Source organism: Cinclus cinclus, unplaced genomic scaffold (assembly GCF_963662255.1).
Source record: "Cinclus cinclus unplaced genomic scaffold, bCinCin1.1 SCAFFOLD_32, whole genome shotgun sequence".
In the NCBI taxonomy this organism is placed as follows: Eukaryota; Metazoa; Chordata; class Aves; order Passeriformes; family Cinclidae; genus Cinclus; species Cinclus cinclus.
In genome coordinates this window covers 497,342-502,795 of record NW_026912098.1, presented here as the reverse complement: position 1 = coordinate 502,795, position 5,454 = coordinate 497,342, and the positions used below count along the sequence as shown (strand labels likewise).

At 52.4% G+C, this 5,454-nt stretch overlaps 1 pseudogene; it reads right to left on the bottom strand.

Annotated features, from left to right (window-relative positions):
• Positions 1-3,370: 3,370 nt before the first annotated feature.
• LOC134057251 (olfactory receptor 14J1-like) lies at positions 3,371-4,140 on the bottom strand (annotated as a pseudogene).
• Between the last annotated feature and the right edge of the window lie 1,314 nt (positions 4,141-5,454).

Sequence of the window (5,454 nt, the reverse complement as noted above, 5' to 3'; positions counted from 1 at the left end):
ACACTTTCTCAGTTGTGTCCCTCAATGGGACCCATTAAAAGTAAAGGAAACTTTGGACTTTGATTGTGACTTGGAGCTCTTGAGAGGTTTCCTAACAAACCACAGCTCTGCCTTGATTTCCCTCTGGTCTGGTGCAGTTCATGAGGAAAGCTTCAACTTCAGTTATGGACAAATATTACAAGAAGAACTTCTAAGAAATGTAACCACATTCCTATTTTAAATGGTGTCCTTTTTATTACTGTTCTCTATAGAGCAGAGGTGATTGCAGCATTCAGTGACCGATACTGATCCAGGGTCACTCCTCAGGAGATCTGGCAAAGAGGGGTTTTCCTCTTTTCTTGAAGCAATCTTCTAATTTCCCCCACTGCAAACAGACACACTCCTCAGGTGTGTGCCAGCCCAAGGTGCCACCAAAACCACTGCAGAGCTGCCCTGGGCCAGCTGTGAGGGTGGATCATCATCCCAACCTGCACTGGGCACTGCCAGGGGCTGTGGCCATGGACACTGCACTGACCCCACTGCTGGGTTTGGGTGCCATGGAAACCATGAGAAGTTCAATTTACCTTGGAAACGCTGGGGAGGACTGGAACTCACTGGGGAACACTGGGAATGCTGAGGGGGAATCTGGGTGGACTGGGATGGACTGTGGGCGTACACAGAGACACACTGGGACATACTGGGACATACTGGGACTGATACTGGGCAATACTGGAGCAAATTTTGAATACTTTGAGCAATTCTGGGGTATACTGGGACAAGCTGGAGACACTCTGAATAGTGTGGGGATGACGTGGGTGTACTATGGATGACACTGGGGAGAACTGGAAGAGAATACAAATGAACTCAGGTGTATTGGGAGGGCCTGGAGAGGTGCTGGGGTTGCATTGAACTGTACTGGGGATGAACTGGGCTGTACTGGGAGAGACTGGAGGGGTTCAATGGGCTGCTCCCACCCCCGCCCATCACTGCCGCCAACCAATCAGCGCCGGGGATCGGGGACTGGGGGCGGGGCCTGGTGACAGCGCCAGCTTTTCCTTTTTGCCTATAACTCCCATCATGCACCGCGGCCCGATAGAGCCCCATTGGAGCTGGGACTACAACGTCCATCATGCCCCGCGCTCCACAGAATTCCGCTATCTGCCCCCTCCCCCCATGTCCCATAAGCGTCCCCCACACTCTCCAGGATCCCGAAGTGCCCCGTCACCATCCACTCAGAAGCCCCCAAAAGCGGCTCCGGATTCCCTGATTGCTCCCAGCGCCACAGATTCCCGTTACAACCACTTCTGGGAATTAATCTCCTGTCACCTCTCGCGGCCCCATAGCCCCATACAACGCAGTTTCACGTTTAAAACACCCGCCGTGTTCCGCGCCCTACAGGGCCCCGTTAGACCTCCCCAAGCCCCCCCCAAATGCTCCCGAACCTTATACGTTCCCCCTGAACACCTCAAGTCACAGCTCGGACTCAAAAGTGTCCCCCAGGAGCCTTCCCGGACCCCAAATGCCCAGTCCGAGACACTTCCGGGACTACAGCTCCCGTCATGCACCGCGCCCGACAGAGAGACATTGCGGCTGCGCCTTCAACCCCCGTGATGCTCCGCGGCTCCACTGAACAGTATTCTACCCGCGCCTACAACTCCCATCATCCCCCCCGCTCCAGAGAGCCCCGTTCGAGCCCCCCAAGTGCCCGCCCGGACCCCGAAGGGCTCCACATTCCCCTCCCTGACCTCCAAGTTTTCCCCCCTGGATCCCCAAGAGCTCCCCCGGACGCCGAGGTGTCCGTCAGAATCCCTCAGTGCCCTGCCCAGTGCCCACCCGGCTCCCTGAAGTGTCCTCCAGACCCTCAAGTTCTCTCGAAATTCCCTCCACAGACCCAAATCTGCCCCAAATGTGCCCCAAAAAAGTTTCCATAGATCCCAAATTGGCATAAAAAGGATTACAAAAGGACTGATAAAAAGACTAGCATAAAGAAGGAGAAATCAACAGCCAATAATTTAAAGGATTTGTGTTGCTTCGATCCAATGACTTGTAACTTCTCTGGTTTCTAAAAAATTGATAGATTTTAATATAAAAACTAAAATTAGATAATTAAAAATAATGTTTCTTTTTAGTAGTACAAAAATAAATTTCTTTACTAAATTTAATTATTTTTCATTTATTAAATGAAAAACTGCTAATATTTCCTTTTATGAGGAAAATATATTTATAATTTTATTGCTTACTTTAATTGTAATTATAAGAATACATTTATAGGGATTTTTTTTTTATTTTTCAGGATGTCAGTCCCGGGTGGGCAATGTCAGACACGGTGAGGTTGGGGTGAGGAGCAGGTGGTCCAAACAGGGATCATTCTTCTCTGTGCCCAGAACTCCTAGGGAGACTTTCAGCATCAACATCACCTGGGGAGTGCTTCAGTCACCTCTGTAGTGAACTGAAAAATAAAAATAATATGCCCTTGAGTAAAATCAAAAATCCTGAGGTGCACTTTGAAATCTCCCCCCTTAACAGAACTCCAAAGTGACTGCAAGCAGCTGCACAAGCCCTGGAGACTTGAAGACAATGGAAGGAAGACAAAGAGCTCCCAAGGCCTTTGTGTATTTTAATGATGCCCAGATTTGGGGATTTGGGGCTGATGGCAGGAGCCTGAGGCACTGAGAGAAGGTTGAAGAAGCTGCTGCAGGAGTCAGCAGCAAAACTGCAAGTGCCTTGGAGCATCAGTGGCCGCCATGAGTGAGGGCAGGGAGTGCCCAAGGCTCCCCAGGGCCTGGGGAGAGCAGATCCTTGAGGGCAGGATTGCAGGAGCCAAAGGCTGTGAGCAGGGAACTGCAATGCTGAGCAAGGCCTGGGCTGGCTGGAGGAAGCAGAAAGGCCAAGGCTGAGCCCAGGCCTGGGACAGCAGGGCCTGTCCCTCACGGGTGGCTCGGGGCTGTTGCTGGGGCAGTGGGATGGCAGGGGCAGCGAGGACAAATGGCATCAGCCTGCAAGCCCTGCCAGCCTCCTCAGGGAGGGCCGAGGCAGAAGCAAAGTGCGGCCCCTGCCAGGAAAGTTCCTTCTGTGGGGCCTGCAGAGGCCCTGCCCGAGCCCAGGGGACAAAGGCCTGGGTGCCTCTGGCCCTGCCAGCCCTGCCCAGCCCTCGGCCATCTCTCCTGCACCCTGTGCCCCCTCTGTGTGCTGCATAGCGAGGAGGTTGTGGAGCTGAAGCCTTGGGGCTCCCTGGCAGTGAACAGCACTGGGGTTCCTTCTTCTCCCCAGCTCTGCCTTGAGGCACCGATCCTGTAGCTCCAGAGAAGTCATGGAGGAAAGATGTCACGGCAAACATGGCAATACAGAGTACTTTATTTTGTGTAACCGCGTATACAATACAGCTCTGGGACTATATAGTCTGAAATTTGCAGTACAAATGCAAATACAGAGATGAAAGTGTTAGAGACAAAGGTTTTCCTGTTAACAAACACACAAAAATACATTACATGTGCCAGAAGAAAAAAAAATACACAGGACACAGAGTGGGCATTAATGAGTAACATTGTAAGAGCTAGAAAGGAGAATGAGAGTTTCTTGCTTCTGAAAGCATGAACAATGATTTTTCTCAGACCATCCTTCAGCTCCTGTTTCCTCGGGCTGTAGATGAGGGGGTTCAGAGCTGGAGGCACCACCGAGTACAGAACTGACAGGGACAGATCCAGGGATGGGGAGGAGATGGAGGGGGGCTTCAGGTAGGCAAAAAACCCAGTGCTGAGGAACAGGGAGACCACGGCCAGGTGAGGGAGGCAGGTGGAAAAGGCTTTGTGCCGTCCCTGCTCAGAGGGGATCCTCAGCATGAAACCTGAAGATCTGCACATAGGAGAAAACAATGAACACAAAACAGCCAAATACCAAACAGGCACTAACAGCAAGAAGCCCAAGTTCCCTGAGGTAGGATTTGGAGCAGGAGAGTTTGAGGATCTGGGGGATTTCACAGAAGAACTGGCCCATGGCATTGCCATGGCACAGGGGCAGGGAAAATGTATTGGCTGTGTGCAGCAGAGCATAGAGAAAGGCACTGGCCCAGGCAGCTGCTGCCATGTGGGCACAAGCTCTGCTGCCCAGGAGGGTCCCGTAGTGCAGGGGTTTGCAGATGGACACGTAGCGGTCGTAGCACATGATGGTCAGGAGGGAAAACTCTGTTCCAAGAAAGAAGAAAACCAGAAACACCTGAGCAGCACATGCAGAGTAGGAGATGTTGTTGGTGTGCCAGAGGGAATTGTGCATGGCTTTGGGGACAGTGGTGCAGATGGAGCCCAGGTCAGTGAGGGCCAGGTTGAGCAGGAAGAAGAACATGGGGGTGTGCAGGTGGTGGCCGCAGGCTACGGCGCTGATGATGAGGCCGTTGGCCAGGAGGGCAGCCAGGGAGATGCCCAGGAAGAGGCAGAAGTGCAGGAGCTGCAGCTGCCGCGTGTCTGCCAATGCCAGCAGGAGGAAGTGCCTGATGGAGCTGCTGTTGGACATTTCTGCACTCTGGGCATTGTGGACTGTTCAAAGAAGTTATTGACAAGCTTGGAGCAATATCTCTCATTCAATCCTATGGAATAATTTCTGGAATCCAGTCAAAACTACTTATCTTCCTATGGGAAAACTCACTACACATTTCTATTTTTAAGTTTAGGTTTTTGCTGCTAATTTAATGCATCATCTTCAGCATCACTCTCAGTCTGAACACTAGGGAGCCCAGAGGGAAAACAGAGCTCCCTGTACCCCAGTGCAGTCAGACCTAATGGTCCCACACAGGTGCCATTCCCTGATTTCACCTTCCTCTATTTCAGCGTGAAAATAAGCATTCTTGAAAAATAAAGTGGACTTTTTGAAGACTCCAGTTCAATAATCATTTTCTCTGAATCATCCTCTCTTTCCCTGTGCATCTGGACATGGAGTGATATCTAGCTTTAGTCTGGCTCTCTGCTGCCTGGAGTTGTTCCTACTGGGAGCTGTTTGTCTCTATCCAAGCCTTGTCCCTGCCAGTGCTGCCAGAGCCCAGCCCAGCCCTGGGGGCTCAGCTCTGCCCTGCAGACCCCTCCCAGCACAGGGCACTGCCCAGGGGCATCTCCCTGGCAGCAGGGCCTGAAGGGCAGCTCAGACAAACTGAGATGCTGCAAGCCAAGGTGCTGCTGCTGCTGTCTGTAGGCAGGGCAGGCTGAGGAGGAGGCACTTTGTGAGGCAGATCTGAGGCACATCTGCTGATGCCTTGTGGGACAGTGCAGGAGTCTCAGTGACACAGACACACCTGACAGCCCCTTTGCCTTGCCTTGAGGAGAGAGCTGAGAGCAGCCCTGGCCATGCAGCAGCATCTCCAGAGCAGGAGGAATCTGCCCTGCTGGGGGTGGCTCCTTCCACCTCCAACTTCTGCCCACAGTCCATGGGGAGCTGCCAGGCAGGCTGAGAGCTGTCCCTGGCAGGTGGCACATGCCCTGGGCTGGCCAA